Source organism: Triticum urartu, chromosome 7 (assembly GCF_003073215.2).
Source record: "Triticum urartu cultivar G1812 chromosome 7, Tu2.1, whole genome shotgun sequence".
In the NCBI taxonomy this organism is placed as follows: domain Eukaryota; kingdom Viridiplantae; phylum Streptophyta; class Magnoliopsida; order Poales; family Poaceae; genus Triticum; species Triticum urartu.
In genome coordinates, this window is record NC_053028.1 from 129856044 (window position 1) to 129878893 (window position 22850).

The 22850-nt window shown below is 40.6% G+C and overlaps 1 long non-coding RNA gene across 3 annotated transcripts; it reads right to left on the minus strand.

Annotated features, from left to right (window-relative positions):
- Positions 1–19391: 19391 nt before the first annotated feature.
- LOC125525461 lies at positions 19392–22514 on the minus strand. Of its 3 annotated transcripts, none has more exons than XR_007291308.1 (4): positions 21996–22512; positions 21701–21756; positions 20245–21252; positions 19392–20138 (listed from the first exon to the last, which is right to left on the minus strand). It is a non-coding gene; the product is annotated as an uncharacterized LOC125525461 (long non-coding RNA). The 3 variants fall into 3 exon arrangements; XR_007291307.1 differs by having other exon boundaries at positions 19396–20138; positions 20245–20338; positions 21996–22499; XR_007291306.1 differs by having other exon boundaries at positions 19393–20138; positions 20245–21756; positions 21996–22514.
- Between the last annotated feature and the right edge of the window lie 336 nt (positions 22515–22850).

Genomic DNA, 22850 nt, shown 5'->3' on the forward strand with positions numbered 1-22850 from the left:
GAGTATTGTGAAAAATGACATGGGTTGTTGCAGCTGCATGGCCACGCATCCACTGTTTTCCCTATATACACATTTTCCATCTAAGAAAACAGAGGGGCTTCTATGCCTGTCTGAAATTATTTTAGTGTAAATTTAGATTATAAACATGTCAAATCCACATGCAAGGTTAAAACAATGCCAGAAAAACTGGAAATAGATTAGCATGGTATTACTATAGGCTCATATGGTCACTCTATTTGTCCCAATCATAAACCATACGATTCTAGATAAACAATTTTTATGTCATATGTATTCAAGAAGTATAGTTACATCGGGCAGAGTAACACTACCTTATTTACCTGTGATTTCTCTCTGAAAGAAATCATCAGAAAAGTTAGATTCAATATTCGTTTCCAGGGCTTGTCCTGAGATTTTAGAGGCCCGAGGTAAAACTAAAATCCGAGACCCTCAGAAGGTGAGTGGTCGAATAATATATTCATATCAAATACAACCTCTGTCCCATAATATAATGTAAGACATTTTTGCAATTCAATTTGAAGTGCAAAAACATCTTGTATTATGTGATGGAGGGAGTAATTTATAAGTATCACCTTATTTTTCATACGTTCTCGTATTACCTTAAATAATGTGGCCGCCTAGTGGTTGAACATGTGAAATCTTGAAGTCAGATGGCGTCGCACATAGACACATATGCACAGTAATCCTGGAGCTTGGAAACCAGACGTCACACATAGGCCTGGTCGTGGTAGTAGGGGTGAGTGAGAAATCTGTTTTTTGTAAAAAAATAGTTCATCAATTTTGAAAAATGATCATGAATTTGAAAAAGTTCATCGATTTTGAAAAAAAAGTTCATTGAATTTGAAAAAAGGTTCATCAAATCTGAAAAAGGTTCATGAAAATTGAAAAATACTTCATTGAATTCTTTGAAAAAAGTTCATTGATTTTGAAAATATTTCATCAAATTTGGAAAAGTTCATCGATTTAAAAGAAAAGTCAATTGGTTTTAAAAAAGTTGCGAAACTTAAAAAGCAAAAGAACAAAAGAACAAAAGGCAAGAAGAGAAAAGGCCAAAAGAAAAAACCAAAAAAAGAAAACCAACAACATTTACAACAGCGTGCGAGCTGGTGTACTGGTTCTACCTCTTCCCTCGCAACTCACTCATCGTGAGTTCGAACCCTGGTGCACGCACCTTGTTTTGATGTTTAAAAGCAGAACAAGAAAAGTAGAATGGGCCGAGCCCAACTAACCCTGTTGCAGGGGTCGGTTTGCGGAAAACATTAGTAACCAGCGCCTACAACACTAAATAGGATTCGCCATGACGGCGGCGCTACGGGTTCGTCTCCCAAGTCAGAGGAGCAGCCACTTAGGGACGAAGGAGAGTCCAACTACGCACCGTCACGGGAATCACACAAAGGCTCTACTACCATGTTTCCTGTTGGGTTGGTTCTTTTGGCCCAATCAACCAGAAACCGGAGATTTTTCTGCAAGAGTAGCGTCCCCCAGGACAGTCGGCCCAGGAAACGGCTGACGTGGTGCACATATCAGATTTGATGGCCAGATACGTCTAGATCATGAAAACGAACGGTCATAAATGCAATCGCTGTGAGGTCAGGGATTAGGTGCGGTTATATTGTCCTTAATTTCTATATTTTTCAAATACAAACCAATCATAACCGAAAGCGAAAAACAACATTAGGAAAAGAAAAGCTACAACTCCGGATCTACAGAATTTGTTCGCTATTGTTTTCTCGCGAATTGGCCTGCCCAGCAGGAGGGCCGCATATGTGATTCGACGTGTTTCTCAATATGTCCCCGAGTCAGAGGAGCAGCCACTTAGGGACGAAGGAGAGTCCAACCACGCACCGTCACGGGAATCACACAAAGGCTCTACTACCATGTTTCCTGTTGGGTTGGTTCTTTTGGCCCAATCAACCAGAAACCAGAGATTTTTCTGCAAGAGTAGCGTCCCCCAGGACAGTCGGCCCAGGAAACGGCTGACGTGGTGCACATATCAGATTTGATGGCCAGATACGTCTAGATCATGAAAACGAACGGTCGTAAATGCAATCGCTGTGAGGTCAGGGATTAGGTGCGGTTATATTGTCCTTAATTTCTATATTTTTCAAATACAAACCAATCATAACCGAAAGCGAAAAACAACATTAGGAAAAGAAAAGCTACAACTCCGGATCTACAGAATTTGTCCGCTATTGTTTTCTCGCGAATTGGCCTGCCCAGCAGGAGGGCCGCATATGTGATTCGACATGTTTCTCAATATGGTGGCTCCTATACCGTGCGTAGGTCGCTGGCTATCGAGGATTCACCCCCAACCGGTTTTGCGAAGGTTCTAGAACCTTCCCTGAACTGGTTTTATCCTGGTTTCTTTTTTCTTTAATTTTTCCTTTTTCTTTTTCCATCCTTTTTTTGCTTCATTTTTTCTTGTTCAATTTTTCTTTTTTCTTTTTTATTCTTGTTTTTTCAATTTGCAAAATTCTTTTAAATTTGTGAACTGTATTATTTTTCTTTTCTCGTTTTCAATTTGCAAACATCTTTTTTTTTCAAATTCATGGATAGTTTTTGAAATCATGAATACTTTTTTAAATACATGAAAAACTTTTTTAAAATTACATACTTTGTACTTTGTTTGTAAATTTTCTTTTTAAATTGGTGACCATTTTTCTGTTTACCAAATTAAAAAAATCATCAATGGAACAAAATGTTCAACAATTCAAAAGGCGTTCATAGAATTTTAAAAAATGGACATAAAAATTCAAAATTTCTTCATCGAATTGCGAAAATGTTCATCGAATTGAAAAACAAATTTCATAGATTTTCAGAAGATATTCATCAAATTCAAAATTTGTCCATCCATTGTTTCAAAAAAGATCTTGAATACAATTTTTGTACACCAAGTTCAAAACATGTTCATTGAATTCAATTTTTTCATCAAATACAAAACATCGATTGTCAATACTAGTAAAATATCATAACAAATTGTTCATATAAAATATATTAAAATTAAAAAATGTTCATTCTTTTGAAATTGTGAACATTTTTTAATTCAAAAAAATTTCGAACCTTTTTTTTCCATTGACGAACATTTTTTAAATTTGAGGAACAAAAAAATATTCACCAATTTAAAAAGAAAATTCGCGAACAAAGTAAAAATAAAAAGTATGTAATTTCAAAAAAAATCCTTTATTTGAAAAAGTGTTTGTGATTTCAAAAACTTTTCATGAATTTGAAAGAAAGATGTTTGCAAATTGAAAACGAAAAATAAAAATTAAAAAGCTCACAAATTTAAAAGATTTTTGCAAATTAAAAAAAGAAAAAGAATGGAAAAAGAAAAAAGAAGAAGAAAAAAATGAAAAGGAAAGCAGAAAAAGGAACAAGAAATAAAATAAAAAGAAACCAGGATAAATCACTTCAGGGAAAGTTCTAGATACTTCCCAAATCCGGGGAGGGGGTAAATCCCGAGAATGGGCCTGCCCATAGAAATTCCAACGCGAGAGGGGGCGGGGGTACGCGCTACCACGATAGCCAGCGACCTACGCGCGGTACAGGAGCCACCCCTAAGCAGGGAGCAATGATAGCTATGTGTCGCCCACAGCAATTCCTAATAGGAATCGCCTATGGAGTGATTATTAGCCAGTTGGTTAATTTAGCATGGTTGGTCGCTGCCGCTTGTAGTGGTAACTGTAGTTTCATTCGAAGGTTCTTTTTTTTTCACCGGGTTCTTTTTTTGCATCGCTATACTTTGGTTCACTTTGTTAAATTTTGGGATTTTTCATTTTTATTGGTTTTACTTTTTTCAGCACAAGTCTACTCTTTCTCAGTACAAAATGTACATTTTTAGAGCACACGGGAAACATATTTCCAATAGACGTTGGCTCTTTTTAAAAATACATGACTATATATTATTTTATTAGATAGATGTCTTGAATACTTTTCTAAATACAAGGCCAAATTTTCGAAATAAATTTCTTAATGGCAACAAACATTTCTATAAACTACATGAACATTTTTCTTGCATTGTAGAAACATTTTCAAAAAGTTTCACGGATATACTTTGGAAACACATAATTATTTATTTAAAATGTCACGCGTAGTTTTTAAACTATCGTGAATATGTTTTTTGATTGTATATAGCGTTTTCCAAAAAAAATCTCACGGTCATTTAAAAAAAATGTGGGAATAATTCCATAAAATGTCATGTACAGTTTTTAGGGTATTTTTTTAGATTATGCAATTTTTTACAATGTATACACATTTCCAAAAATCATATTAATAGGGGTATTTGAAATACGGGGACATTTTTCTTTGGCACACACATTATTTGATAATTTGAAAAAAAATTGTGCCAAGGAAAAATGTTCCTGTATTTTATATACTCCCTCCACCCGGAAATTTCTCCAACAAGTATTTCTGGACAGAGGGAGTTTTTGTAACATGGGAACATTTTTCCTTGGCACGAACATTTTTTCATGTTATCAACATTTTTGAAAATCTGTGTTAATTTTTTAATTATATGTTATGATTTTTAAAATTTGTGGATTTAATTTTATTAATTAATTTTTTTGAACTTTTTGCACTTCAAATATAAATGAAAGAACAAAAAATAAGGAAAAATCGAATATGTCAGCTTGTCGAGCCACGTCCTGCTTGGCCGGCCCACCACCGCGCCCTTTAGACGAGGCAGTCGTGTGCTTCACAATAAGTGGCACATAGCCGCTCACATGGATTTGCTAAAAAAAAGCCACTCTCAGAGGGAGCTGATATGTATCACCTGTAGTGATCCCAGATAAAGTGATCGCACCCAGGCTCGCGAGCTCAAAAAATGTTTGCAAATTTAGAGATTGTTCATGAAATTGAATGACGGAATGAAAAAATGATCACGGATTCAAATAATTGTTCATGAATTAGAAAAAATGTTTGCAAATTTGAAAAAGTTCACAGGTACAAAAATCGATGACAAGTTCAAAAGATGTTTGTGAAATCAAAAAAAATGTTTGTGGATTCATAGAATGTTCACGAATTTTTAAAAAATGATCATCAACTAAAAAATAATTTTCACGAATTTGGAATAGGTTCTCAAATGAAAATATGTTCATGTGCTCAAAAATATTTCATGATTTCAGATAACTTTCCATAACCATTTTTTTAAAAGAATTGCAAATTCAAAAAAATATCATGAATTCAAAAAAGGTTCAAGAATTCGGAAATATATACGAATTCAAGAAACATTCATGAATTTGAATGATGCATTCAAAATATTTCTGTGAATTATAAAAAATGTTTACGAGTTAAAAACTGTTCATGAATGTGAAAAATATTCACAGATTAAAACACAGTTGATCAGAAAAAAAGATAAAATAGGAAACATACAAAAAAGATTAATCAGGAAACAGATAAGAAAACCAAATTAAATGACTGAGAAAAAATGGGGAAAAAATAGGAAGAAAACTAACATGCAAGGTTCCAGAACCTGCCTGGAAGCGTCCCAAAAAGTCACATGGTACTTTTCTGGCCAGAAAACGATGCTCTGCGTTAATGGGTCGGCCCACATTGGATCGTTGTTAGCTAACAGTATGTTACTGCTTTTTTTAAACAAAATCTCACACACTTTATTCAATAGAAATAATAGATACATCGTTTATGTGGAAGGGTACAATTTCATTCGGAGCCTTCTCAAACCAATCAAAAGTTGAAGAAAATCTAGGCAACCTAGTGAACTCATGAGCAACCTTATTTGCTTTTCTATTACAATATTCAAACCTAGAAATAGAAAAATCACAATCAAAATGATAACAATCGTCAAAAACAGCCGCCGCCGCCGCTCCCACGGATCGTTCTACACTTTTCATTGTGTCAATGACCTCCAGATTGTCAGAGTTAATAATGAGAGGATATATAGAAATTGGGTACCTTGCATGGGTCCTTGGTGATATGTCCATATGTTGCGGAAAAGTTGGTTTTGGTTGTTTGGCGAGGCTTCTCTCACGTACGATTTTGATTGAATTTAATTCAGTTTGTGGAAGCAAGAATTCAGATATTTGTACCAATGATTAAAACAAAACATTTAGTTTTTATGTCAATTTTTGTTTAACTCTCAATACGCTACTCCCTCCGATCCATATTATTTGCCATTCAAGCGGATGTATCTAGGAAATTCGTCTACATATGTTTCAACGACAACTAATATAGATCGGAGAGAGTAGTATTTATGTCCATTTCTAACTAGAAATGCTAGATGTTGGCTGGTTCTTGTGGATGGACTGGTTGTGTCTTGTCTACCAGGGGTGTGGAGAACAATTGCTAGATTCACTTATCCTGGACAAGAGAATGGTATGGAAAGACAAGAGAAATTTTGCTAGAAGGAAATGACGTCTTTAAAAACACGTAAAACTAAAATTTTCCAATTACATATTTGTTTTAGCCAATTTGTATTTTGTAAAAATATTGTAATTTATTTTTGTCTTAGTAATGCATAAATCTCTTCGCCTTCTTCCTATAAATGAGGATCCCTGACTGCTACCTATGTCCTCGTGGTAGCCCCGGTGTGTCAGCTGGAAGAGAGTGTCCGCTAGGGCCCATCCCCAGGTCCCGTGTTGCTTGTGTTAGCCCTTTCATGGTCATGTGTTGACTTGAATGAGGAGATAGAAAAATCCTTCATCTCAAGCGACACATGTGTGATGTCGACGCTATCCTATTGCTCTTGATGCCACTAGAGGCTTGGATGTTGCTTTGAGGTCTTCCGGGGCGATGTAGTATCTGACGGCGATTTGGTTGTGCTTCGCTCCGCATTTGTCTTGTCGGTTCTCTGCCTTGGTGTGTCCCTTCTCCCCTCCAATGCACCACCTGCAGCAACAACACATGCCACTAGAACACAATCGACCAACACCATCCACATGTGTGTAAGGCTGACGCAAGAATCTAACAAACACCACAAATGCAACCTCGGATGTAGAAGGATGAATATCGCTCAAACAAACAACAATGTTTGTCACGTGCAAAAGAAAGACAAAGGTGAGAAAAAAATATACTCCCTCCGTCCCAAAATTCTTGTCTTAGATTTGTCTAAATACGGATGTATCTAGTTACGTTTTAGTGTTAGATACATCCGTATCTAGACAAATTTAAGACAAGAATTTTGGGACGAAGGGAGTAGAAAATAAAAATTGACTTCTAAAGAAAAGGTGCAATTCAAACGGCATAATAAAGTGTAGGTCTTCATCTATAGCATACAAAGGGCACACATGCAACATTCACCTGAAGGACCCAACAACATAGGTGTCCCAATACTTTGCACAAAAGAGCTCAAAATAAGCAAAGTAGCAAGTCAGCTCTAGAAGGTTCTTGCACTCATCGTCCTTTAAAGACGCTCGTGACACTCACTGTCGCCGAAGAACAATTTGTTGGATCATTGCTCATTATGTATACATCATTAATTGCATTTTCTTATTGAAATACACTGCAAGTGAAGTGGATTTCAATTAATCTTTGATAGTTATTGGCTATATTTTGTATATATGCAAAATTTGACATGCATTATTGTTCGTACACGAACACATCATGTGTACCCTCGACGCCGGGGGTGATGCACCGCAGCTCACGTCGAAGGAGTCTCACTGGAAGCGTGATTTGCAAGTCGACCGGCGAGAGCTTTTGAGGACCCGAAACCCTACAATCACGGGAGGGACCCCGTCGGGGAGTGCGGCGGTTATGGGCTGCCCTAGGTCGGCCAAGCCGCCCCTAGAGCCTCGCGATTCACATCTCTCCAACACGAAGAATGACGAAGAACGAGGGAGCAAGAACGAGGGAAGGACAAGACGTAGATGAAAAGGCTGTAGATGTGTTTGCGATTGTGTGTTGTTCAATCGGCCGTCACCCCTTAGGTATATAAGAGGGGGCTGGACTTCCCGCACAAGGAAAAGGCTTGGATTCACGTCCAAAACCCTAATCAAATTCGGATTGGTTTTGTCCGAACTTTCCAAAACTGTTCGGTCTAAAATTGGCTGCACATTGTGGATCTTTTTTGAGGTGGTAAACGACCTCGGATGGAAACGAGCCCAAAAGCAATATTGACCGTTTCGACGAGAGGAACAACTTTAATGTTGAACGTTTTTTCATCAGAGGTCATCTCGAAGGTCAAATCACTCGCGTAAAACAGCTAATTATTCACGCAGCTCATCAGACATACCCACATATGTGTCTGGTTCCGGGCGTCATATTTTGCTCACTGGAGGGTCGCACTGTGCGGCTCTAACTTTTGCATAAGACCTCGGATTGGGACGATATTTATATCAAAATTGATCGTTTCGATGAGACACACAACTTTCTTGTTGAAACTTTCTCCATTTGAAGCCATATTCATTGGGTTACTGGACATTCTTTAATCTGGTGTCAAACATGGGGATCTCTATACTTGTCATAACTTTTACATTCAAGTTCCATTTTAGACCATCTTCATATTCATCTTCATCTTCTCGAAAAGAGCCATTTCATGATGACTTTCAATAGTGAGTTTGAATTAATCTTGACATAGCTTCAAGCCACTCTTTATAAATGTGCCACTTTTGAGCGTCAACACATGCCCCCCCTATTTTTCGGCAAAGCTAGCGTGCCGAAAAATAACTTGTACCAAGTTTGTTCTAAGGACGATGTCAACACTCCATCGGCCATTTATATGTTCTTAGGGCGATAGGTATATATCGGCCATGTTTATGCTAAGGGTGATAGTTATTTATCGGCCGTTGCCTATCTAGGTTTCTTGCCACACACTTGGGTGGTACTTCTTTAAATATTTTTCATTGAGAGCTCGAGGTAACAATGCCCCTTGTATGGATTCCACCAAATATGAATTTCCAGGAACTACTCTTGTAATCCTAAAAGGACCTTCCCAACTTGGAGACCACTTCCCGAATTTTCTGTCTTTCGAACCAATTGGTAGAATCACCTTCCACGCGAGATCACCAACTTGAAAATTCTTTAACTTGACCTTTTTATTGTAAGCTCTTGCCACCCTCAACTTATCTCTCTCTATGGCCTCCAGAGCAGCCAAACATTTATCAGCGACTTCATCAATATTGTCCATCATCAAGTTATAAAAGTCCACCGCCGATAAATTATTCTGTTTGGCTATTCTCAAAGCATTCAAATTCACTTCCACTGGTAAAACGACCTCTTGACCATATAAGAGCTCATATGGAGTTACCTTTGTAGCACCATGCCTTCAGATTCTGTGCGCCCACAAAGCTTCGGACAGTAGCTCATGCCATCTCCTTGGATTATCCTCAATCTTCTTCTTTATGAGTTTGATTAAAATTTTATTGCTAGACTCAGCCTGTCCATTGGCTTGGGCATAATATGGAGAGGAATTGAGCAACTTTATGTTATAAGATTCGGCAAATTCTCTGACTTGGTGTGACATAAAAGATGAGCCTTGATCTGTAGTCAACGTTTGAGGAATGCCAAATCTATGAAAATGTGCTCGGTTATGAATTTAATTACCTCCACATGTGTCATGTTCTTGAGAGGTAATGCTTCAGACAATTTAGTGAAATAATCGGTTGCCACCAATATGAACCGATGCCCGTTTGAGGAATACAGATGAATTTGTCCAATAAAGTCTAAACCCCATCCTCTGAAAGGCCACGACTTGATAATGGGATGTAACATAGCAGCAGGAGCCAACTGAATATCACCAAATTTTTGACAAGCTTCACACCCTTTGTAATATCTGAAGCAATCATTAATAATAGTCGGCCAATAAAATCCAGCACGTCGTAGCAACCATTTCATCTTGGGAGCCGACTGATGAGTGCCACAAATACCTTCATGGACCTCCCCCATAGCAACTCTCGCTTGGTCCTCGTCCAAGCACTTTAAAAGAACATCATCAACCGTTCGGTGATAGAGACCATCATCTCTCATTGTGTATTTAAAAGACATACGCCGAACAGCCATGTCCACCCTTCTACTAGGATCACGCAAATAATCAACAATGGGTTTCCTCCAGTCTTTATTTTCTCCTGCATTGAATATTTCATTAGTGGCCGAAACGGTGGGCTCCGGTTCGGCCTCCCCTCTATTGGCAAGACTAGACATCGGCCTTTGAGAAATATGAAACATGCCATGATCCACATGATAGCCGGATGCTTGTTGTGCCAACCCATTTGCTTTCCAGTTGTCATGTCTAGATATATGAGCAATGCTAAAATAATCCAAAGTAGAAATTATATCTAGACACTTATCAAGATAAACATTAAGTGATTCGTCAAAACACTGAAAAACTTTGGATATTTGCTGCACTACTAATAACGAATCACCAAAAGCCTCAATATGTGTAGCACCTATGGCAAGCAACATCTCTAAGCCGAATAACAATGCTTCATATTCAGCTTGATTATTTGTGCAAAAATATTCTAAGCAGCACGAGGCTTCAAAAACAGCACCATGAGGAGATATATAAATAATACTAACACCTTGGCCATTGCTACAACCGAACCATCAAAATATAATCTTCATGGTACTAATGAGACAAGGTTTATATCAATATCATGCTTGTCATCAATCCGATGCTCAACAATAAAATTAGCAACGATTTGGCCTTTCATGTATTTTAGAGATTCATAAGCCAAATCATATTCAATTAAAGCATAATCCCACTTGTCAATTCTACCACTAAGAATTGGCCTATGCAACATGTACTTGATGACATCGGTTTGACAAGCTACAATGCAAGTACTAGGCACTAGGTAATGTCTCAATTTTGTACAAGCATAATATAAGCATAAGCATAATTTCTCAATAAATGTATACCTTGTCTCGGCGTCCAATAAGTGTCGGCTTAAATAAGTAATAACATGCTCCTTCCCTTCGGTCTCTTGAGTTAAAACAACACCAATAACACCTTCTTCCGTTGCAATGTAAAGTCTAAATGGCTCCCTGTGCCTGGGCGCTTTCATAACCGGAGGAGTGCACAAATATTTCTTAATTATATCAGATGCCTCTTGCTGTTTTGCCCTCCAAGTAAAATCAACATCATTCTTTAACCGAAGGATAGGAGTAAATGCATCAACCTTCCCTGATAGATTGGCTATGAACCTCCTTAAATAATTGACCTTGCCAAGGAATTTTTGCATATCTCTCTTGCATGTTGGAGCCTCTACTTTTTGTATAGCTTCTATCTTTTTGGGATCAATTTCCACGGCATCTTCATGAATAATGAAACCCAGAAACTTCCCAGCCGATACACCAAAGGCACACTTCAAAGGATTCATTTTCAGCCCATATTTCTTCATTCTTTCAAAAGCTAAGCGCAAATCGGCTAGATGAGATTCAAAAGCATCCGATTTGACAACAATATCATCAATATAAACCTCAAGTATAACACCAAGTAAATCATGAAAAATTAAATTCATAGCCCTTTGATACGTGGCACCGGCATTTTTTAATCCAAAGGTCATCACTGTCCACTCAAATAAACCAAGGAAACCGGGACATCGAAAAGCCGTTTTGGACATGTCCTCTTCGGCCATAAAAATCTGATTATACCCCGCATTACCATCAAGAAAGCTAATGACCCTATGTCCAGAAGCATCATTAATAAGCATATCGGCTATTGGCATAGGATACTCATCTTTAGGTGTAGCTCTATTCAAATCTCTGAAATCAATGCACACCCTCAACTTGCCGGAGCCTTTCTTCTCTACTGGTACAATGTTAGAAATCCACACGGCATACCTGCAAGGTCTAATAAAATTAGCTTTAAGAAAACCACCGATCTCTTCCTTGATCCGGTCATACGTTTTTGGATTAAACTTTCTGGCCGATTGCTTATATGGCCTAAAACCGGCCTTTATAGGTAACCGATGCTCCACTAGCTCTCGGTTTAAACCTGACATCTCATGATATTCCCATGCAAAGCAACAAACATATTATTTTAATAGCTCGATCAACTTAGCCTTATGATCGGCTCTTAAATTTTCGTTTACAAATGTCGGCCTAGGAATTGAACCATCTCCTATATCTATCTCTTCTAATGGATCGGCCGATGTAAAACCTTGTCCTAGTTTATCCATATCATTTAACTCTTCTATGGACTCATACATATCGTTCTCATCGGACCGATATTCTACAAGACGTTTCTGTAACCACTCTGAGTTAGGATCCATTTAAATACATCATACCTTGGAGCCGATTACCGCCAACCGGCTTTAAAGAAACGGGCACAAAACCACTTTTCATGGCACTAAGAAAATCATATTCTGATAAGTCGCGCCCCGTCAGGCAAGTAGCATTGGGATGTTGCCAATCCACCGATGCATCAGCCAAAGCAACACAAGCCGAATTATTCGCATGAATGACTTCTACTTCATCATCAACTCATTGAATTAAAAACTGGTACATAGTAGATGGCACACATTGGTTTGCATGAACCCAATCGCGGCCTAATATCACATTGTAGTTACCTTGCACCTTGGCGACAAAGAAGGCGGTAGCCAAAGTTTTGCTTCCCATCGTAAGCTCCACATACATTACACCTTTGGCTTCAGTTTTCTCTTTGTCTTCAAATCCATTAAGCACCATGTTGGTCTTTATTAACTCTTCATCACGCAGCCCCACTTTTTTGAAAACCGAATATGGCATAAGATTAACCACATCACCACCATCGACAAGCATTCTAGCAACCGGCGATCCATTAATATGACCTTTAAGGAACAATGGCTTCAAGTGCGTCACCGGTTCTTTTGGCTTCTCGAATATAGCATTTTTAGGACCAAAATCTAGTTGAGCTACTTCCCATTCTTCATCTATAGCACGGAATTCAGTGAGTAAGTAATACACCATATTAACATCCATACCTTCATGAACCGGTGTAGACTCATAATCAAGCATTTCATCTTCTTCCGCAAGCATGTCCACTGACTCCGAAATATCTTCAAGGGAAGAGGAAGTAGTAGGCAAAGTGGACGATGTGATAGTAGCCGCATCGTCCTCCGTTGGTGGTGTAGGTGTTGCTATGATCAATGCAGAAGTTGCTATGTTTTCCTTTTGCTTTGGCCTCCACACTTGTTTTTGGGATACCATGGGACGGCTTTCATTGAAAAATTTATCCCTTAGCTTTTCTGCTTCTTGTTCCTCCTTCTCATGACTCCTCATGCACTGCAATCTCCTTTTTTGCGCCTTGGTCAGACCGGAAGGACACCACTTAGGCTGAGTCTATTTTGGATCCCTCGACTTGGCCTTGCTTGTGCTAGCTTTATGATCATTAGCCATGGGACCCTACTGGACAGCAGCCACATCTTTATTAGAATCAGCCGGATTATCACCAATAATCGGCTCTTTGATTGTTAATTCTTTAGTGCCTATCATAATAGTTTCAGCACTAGTATTCTTCTCCTTTTGCTTGCCAGGCTCTAAAATTTCAGCACTTGGTGATTTAGCATGCCACACTTGCTTGCCAACCCTTCCATGATTATCCTGCATTGGCCGATTGACATCGCTGTTCAAACGGCCTCGTGTGGGATAAAAAAGCCTCTCATGAACGGGCCTCCTTGGTTCAACCCAACCCGGATGAAAAGCAAAAGGGGCCATTGGGGGCTGCCCCCATCCTTCATTGTAGCCTCCCATGTAGTATGGCGCATAGGGGGGTGGCGCCATCCATGGTCCCGGTGCCCATGACCCATATGGCCTTGCGTGATGCTGAAATTCTTCCCGAGGAGGTGACCTTGAGCGCTTTAAATTTAATGCCCGGTCAGAGCTAGAACCGGCCGCTTGATTGGCATACTTGGACAACAGCATATCAAAAGTTGGCTTGATTCTCTTGCGCTGCACTTTAGCTTCATTCGTCTTCCACTTGCCAACCTCTGGACTCTAACAAATTTGACATGAGTGTTCTTTTGCACTTGTGGTTTCCCCCCGAGTGTAGGATTCTTGATGGTGATCTTGATTACCTCCTTTCCACTGGGTTGCTTGTCAAGAACAACTTGTCTCCTCAAGACCTTGTCGCTCTCCTTATTTTTCCTGAGCTCACCAATGACAATATTATTTTTATTAGCTGATTCGGCTATGTTGGGCCGAATTAACATCTTCTTCCCCTCCAAATCCATGGTGTTCATTGGGAAAGGCTGCTTATCAACTTGCATCTCAGAAAAATTCAATCGTCCGTCATTAATGGCCGATTGTATCTGTCGTCGAAAAACATTACAACCATTAGTAGCATGAGAAAAAGAATTATGATACTTGCAATAAGCACGCCGTTTCAGCTCTTCGAACGGCGGTAAAGTATGAGATATTCTAATAATCTTGGCTTGCAACAAAGCATCAAATATTTTATCACACTTAGCAATGTTGAAAGTAAATTTCATCTCTTCATCACGATTCTTACGAATCGGCTTTAAATCATTGCAAGTAAACGGTTTGGCCTTAGATGGCCAAACAAATTCAGCAGCATAAATATCACCCTCATCGTCCGAGTGATCACTACCATACTCAACCATATTCATCTTAGGACGATCAGTTTTATATCTATGCACATCTTTAAGATCTTTGCTTCGGCTTTCCTGAGCCAAAGCCCTCTGCAAGACTTGGTTGATATTTAAAAACTCATGTCCTTCTAGCCTTTCTCTAATGTGATTTCTCAAACCGCTAAGCACAAGATCAGCCAAATCTCTCTCGGTTATCACCAAACTATAGCACCGGTTTTTTGTATCTCTAAATCTTTTGGCATAATCGGAGACCGATTCATCATGCTTTTGCTTAACCGATGTAAGATGGGATAGTTTAAGCTCATTGTCACCACTGTAGAAGTGATCATGAAACTTTTGCTCCAATTGAAACCATGTAGTAATAGAACCGGGTGGTAATGCAGAAAACCACGAGAAAGCAGTACCGGCTAAAGATAAAGGAAAATAACGTATTTTCCACTTGTCTCGTGAACTTGCCTCACCTAATTGTGGCAAGTATTGACTAACATGCTCCCATGTAGTATTTTTTCCCTCTCCGCTAAACTTAACAAAATCTGGAACTTTATATCCGGGAGGACATGGCACGGCATCAAAAATTTCTAGATATGGTTTCCTGGAAATTCGTGGTTTAGGTAGTTCAATCCCACAATGCTCTCGGAACACCCTAGACATTTCCTCTCTAACATTAGCCAAAATATCACTCGTATTGAGTGACGTTGTGTATGGTTGTGGCGCATGGTGAATATGATTTCTAATAGTTGGTACAGTGCTAGTCGGAAGAGATGGTGGTGTGTATGTTGTACCATAGTTCGGCAGCAATCCACTTGGACTTGCCAAACCGTAACCTAGCAATGTAGTTGGATTCACTGAACTTGGTACGTTCATGGCAGGATTAAAGGGTGGAGCAACAAGTTGGTTTGTCTGACTGGGATAAGAATTCAACGGCACAGGCGGCGCCGATGAAATAGGTAAAGTTGGACTAAAGTTTTTCACACCAGCAGACATACTACCACTACCATGATATGACTGAGGAGTATTATTTCGAGCAGTATTATTGTCTATGATAGCTTGGTAAATAAGATCATTATTCTGAGCAATAAGAGTAGTAATTTCAGCCGACTGCTCAGGAGAGAAGATTTTGCTTACAGCCGGCTCTACCTGCTCATTGTGAAGAGGAGGAAACTTGATTTCTTCAATTGAAGTGATGTTGCCTTGGTGATCCTTTTTGAACTTAGCAAGGAACTCCTGCATCTCCTTCTCTTCACGCGCCTTCTTGTACTCCTCAAAAGCTTGGCGATGTTCTGCCGATAATTCCTCAAAATTGGGCTTGATGATGTTATCGGCATCCACTTCAGATGGCTTGGGAAGATCAACCATGATGGATGATGATGATTACTCTTTTTCCCCAGCGGAGTCGCCAAAAAGTGTGTTCGCACACGAACATGTCACGTGTACCCTCGACGTCGGGGGTGATGCACCGCAACTCACGTCGAAGGAGTCTCACCGGAAGCACGATTCGTAAGTCGACCGGCGAGAGCTTTTGAGGACCCGAAACCTAACACTCCCCGGAGGGACCCCGTCGCGGAGTGCGGCGGCTATGGGCTGCCCTAGGTCGGCCAAGCCGTCCCTAGAGCCTCGCGATTCGTAGCTCTCCAACACGAAGAACGACAAAGAACGAGGGAAGGACAAGACATAGATGAAAAAGTTGTAGATGTGTTTGCGATTGTGTGTTGTTCAATCTGTTAAGGAGTATTAGTATTGGTCTAGGAGTCCTTATTAGTCTATGTTTAGTTTCCTTGCACCTCAAGTCATGTGTAATATATATATATGCCTCTTGGGCCTTCAATAAAGATAAGTTGCTTTCCTAACATGGTATTAGAGCCTAGGTTTAGGTCTCCGGACGCCGCAACTCGTCCTTGCGATCCACTTTTTTTTCTCGATCGATCTGTTTTTCTCTGGATCGATCTCGTCTTCCATGGCACCACCAGCCCCGCGATCCGCCTAGCGCCTTGACTGCTCGCCCAGCTACTTCGGCGTGGGCACCTCGTGGGCCGCTACCTGCCCCTGGATCGATGGCGGCTGCCTCAGATCGGGACCATCGCCTCCTGTGCGCTCGGCTGGGGCGCTCGGCTGGAAGCACCTCTAGGCTCCAGGAAGGCTCCGCTCCACGTGCAGGCCCGCCCGTACAGCTCCAGCAGCCTGCGTGTTGCTCTCCTGCAGCTGCAGGCTTCTGTCCGCACACGTTTGCCTGCAGCTGGATCTCATCTTGGCCAAGCTGCTGCTTCCTGTCGACCGCGTGTGCCCCTGCTGGCTGGCTGTTGCTCTGCTCCCGCACGTCCATCTGCGTGCTGCTGTTGTTCCGCTGCCCTTTGCTGCTCTACTCAGCTAATGCGTTCTGCTAGCCTACTTGCTAGTTGATGCGTTCCTGCTAGCCTATTTGCTAGCTGCCGCTGCTGATCTTTTAGTCATTGCATTAGTCTGGCATGTGCTTTTTCTATATTTTTCGCTGCGTCCACCAAATTCGTTGATATTTTGTGTTTTCTCATGTCATGTGAGTCCACCATACCTAGTCTGTCAGCCTTTTTCTGGTCATTGTCCTCTCTATAGGATTTCTGTGGCCTCTCTTTGCATTGTTGATCTAAGCCCATTCCCTTGCCGCCGAGCTTCTTTCGCCGTTGGTTTTCATGGGCCATGATTCTTTAAGCAATGCTTTATTCTCTCGATGGACCATCTTCTTTCGACAACCCATCTTCTCTTGATACTTCTTTTGTATCTTCTATCGGTGCGGTGTCTTCCTCTGATGTGCCATCTCTTCATTATCCCCTTTGGCGACTCGACAGGTTTTGAAGACTCTTCATGCTACGACGACACTCTCAAGACACGGATTTGGATTATCATTTTTTTTAGTATTACACTTCTTCAAATGCAATGCTATTGCATACGCTTTGCATTTGAGGGGGGGTGTTAAGGAGTATTAGTATTGGTCTAGGAGTCCTTATTAGTCTATGTTTAGTTTTCTTGCACCTCAAGTCATGTGTAATATATATATGCCTCTTGGGCCTTCAATAAAGATAAGTTGCTTTCCTAACACAATCGACCGTCACCCCTTAGGTATATAAGAGGGGGCTGGACTTCCCGTGCAAGGAAAAGACTTGGATTCACATCCAAAACCCTAGTCAAATTCAGATTGGTTTTGTCCGAACTTTCCAAAACTGTTCGGTCTAAAATTGGCTGCACATTGTGGGTCTTTTTTGAGGTGGTAAACGACCTTGGATGGAAACGAGCCCAAAAGCAGTATTGACCGTTTCGACGAGAGAAACAACTTTCATGTTGAACGTATTTTCATCAGAGGTCATCTCGAAGGTCAAATCGCTCGCGCAAAACAGCTAATTATTCACGCAGCTCATCAGACATACCCACATATGTGTCTGGTTCCGGGCGTCATATTTTGCTCACTGGAGGGTCGCGCTGTGTGGGCTCTAACTTTTGCATAAGACCTCGGATTGGGACGATGTTTATATCAAAATCAATCGTTTCGATGAGACGCACAACTTTCTTGTTGAAACTTTCTCCATTTGAAGCCATATTCATTGGGTTACTGGACATTCTTTAATCTGGTGTCGACATGAGGATCTCTGAACTTGTCATAACTTTTACATCCAAGCTCCGTTTTAGACCATCTTCATATTCATCTTCATCTTCTCGAAAAGAGCCATTTCATGATGACTTTCAATAGTAAGTTCAAATTAATCTTGACATAGCTTCAAGCCACTCTTTATAAACGTGCCACTTTTGAGCATCAACAATTATAATTATATATACAACCAACAAACTTTAAATAAAAAAACTCATGGACTAGCATTCTACTAGTTTGCATGCACACTGATTTTTGGGCGGCTCCACCTTCTCCGTTGCCTGCCTTCACAAATGACAGTGACCCACCAAATCTTCATAGACCTGTAACCTTCCCTCGAAAAGTCGGAAGTGTGGAAAGGTTTCTTGTGGAATACAAGCAAAAGTTCAACCGAGGCGGCCTTTTTCTAACGTAACGAATATGTGCTTTGCTTATCCTCAGTATCTCTTTGGAGTATAGGCATATGTAAAACTCGAATGTTGCAAAAGATGCTGTCAATAACTTATTACTACTAAGAATGATCGATGCAGTTAACCCAATTTGGAATATAACTACAAGTCGGATTCCGATTGTCTGTGAGAGGAAAAAATGAGAGATGGGTGTAGATGCATGTCATTCATTCAGATGTACATCGAGAAAGTTAGCACGTAGTCCAACATGATGGGAATCTCCATGACATGTTCGTAGATAAAACTAGATCGACATGGCCTACATACATCCTTATTCTTTGTTTGCAAATGCGAGCGTAAAGGACTAATCAATGTGAACAATAATCAATAGCTACAAAGGGCATGCCTGGGCTGATTCCTAATTTATAATCACTTTATTGGAGGAGAGATAAGTAGAGAGGCATAATTGGTCATTTTACTACTTGTTATCACTTTAGGACATACTCTTTTTTTAATGAAAAGCTTTATTGATTCTTTGTCATGTATCGTGTTCAAGGGACCAATCTTTGCGCCTAACTAATGATCGTCGCGTTGCCAATCGAAATTCCAGTTGGAGCCACTCAAAAGAGTAAGCCGATCACGAATAGCAGCAATCTTTACGGGAGTCAAACGACAGCCAAGAAAAGAAGATTCATGTAAAGAAAGAATATTACCGGCCGGAAGCATCCGCGCGAAAGTGCCGCCCTTCCGAATCACGCGTTAGTTTTGCAGTGTGCGTCGATTCGCTGGATCGATCGGCTGCCTACGGCGAACATATTTATTTTGGTTTGACCTGAGCGAGCCGCTTTATTACCCTTTTATACACACTAGTTGATACCCGTGCGTTGCCACGAAGCAAAAGAACACGCATATTGCAATTGATTCCTTTATGTGTTCATTCGTCAAGCACAACATATGTATGGCAAAAGAACATACATAATTATGTGCTCATTCCTCAAGGGCAACATATGTCGATTCAAAAAAAAGTGTCCTCAGCATTTATCACCTCTCAGCATTTAGACCCTCGCCACTGCCACCATTGAAATCATACAAACCTATAACACCCCAAATCGAAAACCCCTCTCTGAGCGGGGTGGCACAGCCACCCAAGTGGTTGTTGGCGGCGTCCAGTCCCCATGTGGTGAATGCATGCACGCCTCACCATGACAACAACAACAACTACTGTAAAGTTTTCTTAATATCTTCTTTCTTAACATCAGACTTTCTAGGCAGTATCTTCGCTCAATATAGCATTTTCTTGCATGAATTCTGAAACTGGTCGAGTTTTGAAAGTCTTTCTGAATTCAATGGACGGAAGGGCCAAAATAAGCAAAACTCTAGGCAGGGTAGAATGCACAGATATATTACATTTTTTAGTAGTTTCTAAGACGTAGCATGTATTGCTGCAATGCTCGTTGCCAAATCAGATGGAATTGCTCCCAGTTGAACGTTCGAACAAAGAGCGCGCACGTGTTATAGATGACACATGCCATTCCCTCGTACTATTATGTGTGCACCACGTAGTTAGAAATGTGGATGTATTCTTTTGACCCCTCCCTCTCAGCCACCATGTACATCATTTCTCTAGCGCTATCCCGATCCCACCTGCACAAAGGATATAAAAATACTTCTAATTTGTGCATTCCATTATTTGGGTAAAGGCCATCAATTGTGTACAGTGTACATACCAACAACAGGTTAACCTACATACCTTAGAGATTTTGTTTTCTATAGCAAAATCTACTTCAGATTTGTCCCATTCCAGATAGAAGCTAGTTCAACGGCAATATATCTGCAATGGCATGCTACATGAGAAAAGTTAGATAGTCGTTGACTTGGTGCTTCACATGAAAGTTCTTGAAACAGACTTTCATCTCGCTTTACAAATAAAGCGCAAACTACCGAATGAATACAAGGTGGTAAAGAAATCCTGTTACAATTAAAACCTTTCAAAAAAACATTCGAGCGAGTAACGGGAACGCTACCAACTCAAAGTCAAGCACCCGGTTTCACATGAATAATTCTTGATATTAACATATTAATACTGAATTTCATGTTGCAATTTCGAAACCTACTTAGTTTGGCATCTATTATCTGCCTTTGGGTTATCAAGGAAGGAAAATATTATATTCGTTATTTTAGGTTTCTTCTGGATTACTCTGGCCTACATCAATGGTGATATTTAGTTGCAGGAGCTAGCTATTACTTCATATCAGATGAGCTAGCAAAATGTGTTATGCTTCTTGGCAGTGGTTATGGTTTTAGATATATGTAGGTACCCTGTACCGTAATTTTTTTTATTTTGTAAATCACCATGAGTAAATCAGGTGGAAGAAAATTAAATATTTTGAAAGCACAGAGACACAAGCAGAAGAACACAAAAGGAGCTAAGAAAACTTTGTTACCATTCCCATCACCCATAAAAGTGATCTAAAACCTTCTCATGTAATACAGAATGTGGATAGCCTGTGCATAGCTACCAGTTGCAACCAATATATATTTCATCATGTGCCTTTGCTTTAAAACATCTGGTTGGCTAAATTCAACAGTATGGGCAGGAGAATGATGATATTTGGTCATAGGCATCATCTTTATGCATGCATGATGTTAACGACGAATGTGCTCCACCAAGGTTATGACTCCGATCTTATTTTATAGCAACTTTTCCTAGTTGAAGTTAATGTCCCCATTGATTTCCCCACTGGAAATTCTTCGAATCCTGCACTCGTAACACGACCAATGAAAACAAGCATGACGAAGCATTGCCACACGCACTGCTATTAAATGCGAAGGAATTAACCTCGGTTTGAAAAAAACTAAAATTACAGAATAGCTTAAGGATGGGGGTTGTGCAACAATAGTCGGTTATTCTAGTAGACGGAGAAAAGATCACTGTTTCAGTAACACGATTATATTTAGAAGATCCAATCATCAGTTCTTACAACACAACTTTGATAGCCAAAATATTAGTTTGCATAAGACAGTATAAGAGCAATTACATCAAGTTCCTTTAGAAAGATGCCCCATAGACTTGTATCTTCTTAGTGATGCATCCACGTATCACACACCCGAGTCAGTATTCAGATTACAGTGAGCATACATATTCAGAATTTTATAAGATCTCCAAGATGAGATAAGATGACGTTCAAGTACCCAGAACTGCTTACCTCGAGCCATGTCCTCCATCCAGTCCGAGCTGACGAGGTCGTACGCAGGTCGTAATCTGAACGCACCCTTATCAGAACCAACCAGATCAAGCGAATAAACCCAACACATAACATTATTAAACATAGCAATTACGTACAACATTCGTGGCAAGTTACAATCATCACTTTTATATTGCTCTAGATCGCAATAAGCAAACCTTGATTTCTGATGGTGGGGGAGACGAAGCTAGAGCGAGGAATCATGGACGACGAATGAAGGGACTTGACGAGGTGGCGGCTCTATATATGCACGTACCTTGCTCCGGTGCTCCTCCTCCACTGCTGCGCCTTGCCGCTCCCGTTCCTGCCTCCCCGCGCCTTTCCACGCGTCATAACTTCAACCTCTGATCCATATCCAATGCGATGACGCTCGCCGGGGACAAGGCGCCCTCGCTGTGGTGCTGGATCTTCTCCTAGTCATCTCTTTTCCATGGCCGATGCAAGCAACAGGACAGGATGCATTCCCTCATCATTCTAGATACATAAGGAGCGTGACGGTGGATCGTGAGGCGGCTATGAGGGCGGCGAGCACAGGCGGCGGCGGATCGTGAGGCGGCTATGAAGGCGGCGACCACAGGCGGCGGCGATTTTTTCTGGGGAAGGAGACTCAATCGGAAGAGAGGAGGTTGAGGACAGATGGGTCGTGGGTGCGTGTGTTCCAATCTTTTAGCCTTCTTTTCTGTTTTTGAGCGGGGACGGGAGAAAGGTGGGTTGGTTTTCTGAGTTTAGTCGTGCGTGCATGCGTACGTGGGTGCGCTGATTTTTTCTTTTGCGTACGGACGGGGATAAGATCAAACGATACAACAGAATCGATGCTAGCGATATTCGATCCCCTTTAATAGTAGAGATCTGTGTGGCAACGACATGACGGCAGCAAAGGGAAAGGTCGCACGGCGCTTGGCGTGCGCGCTGGCTCCTCGGAGGCGAACGAGCTCTGGAGTTGGCCAGTGGTTAGGCCGGGAGATATTGTTCGGCTGGCAGAAGGAATACTTTCTTTGTTTGCGTTTAGAAAAGGAATACTTTTTTACGTTAGATGGACTAACCGCTTTCAGCAAAGCCGGTTTCATACTTTCATCTGTTCCAAGTCCATCGAAATGAAACAAAAGTCAGG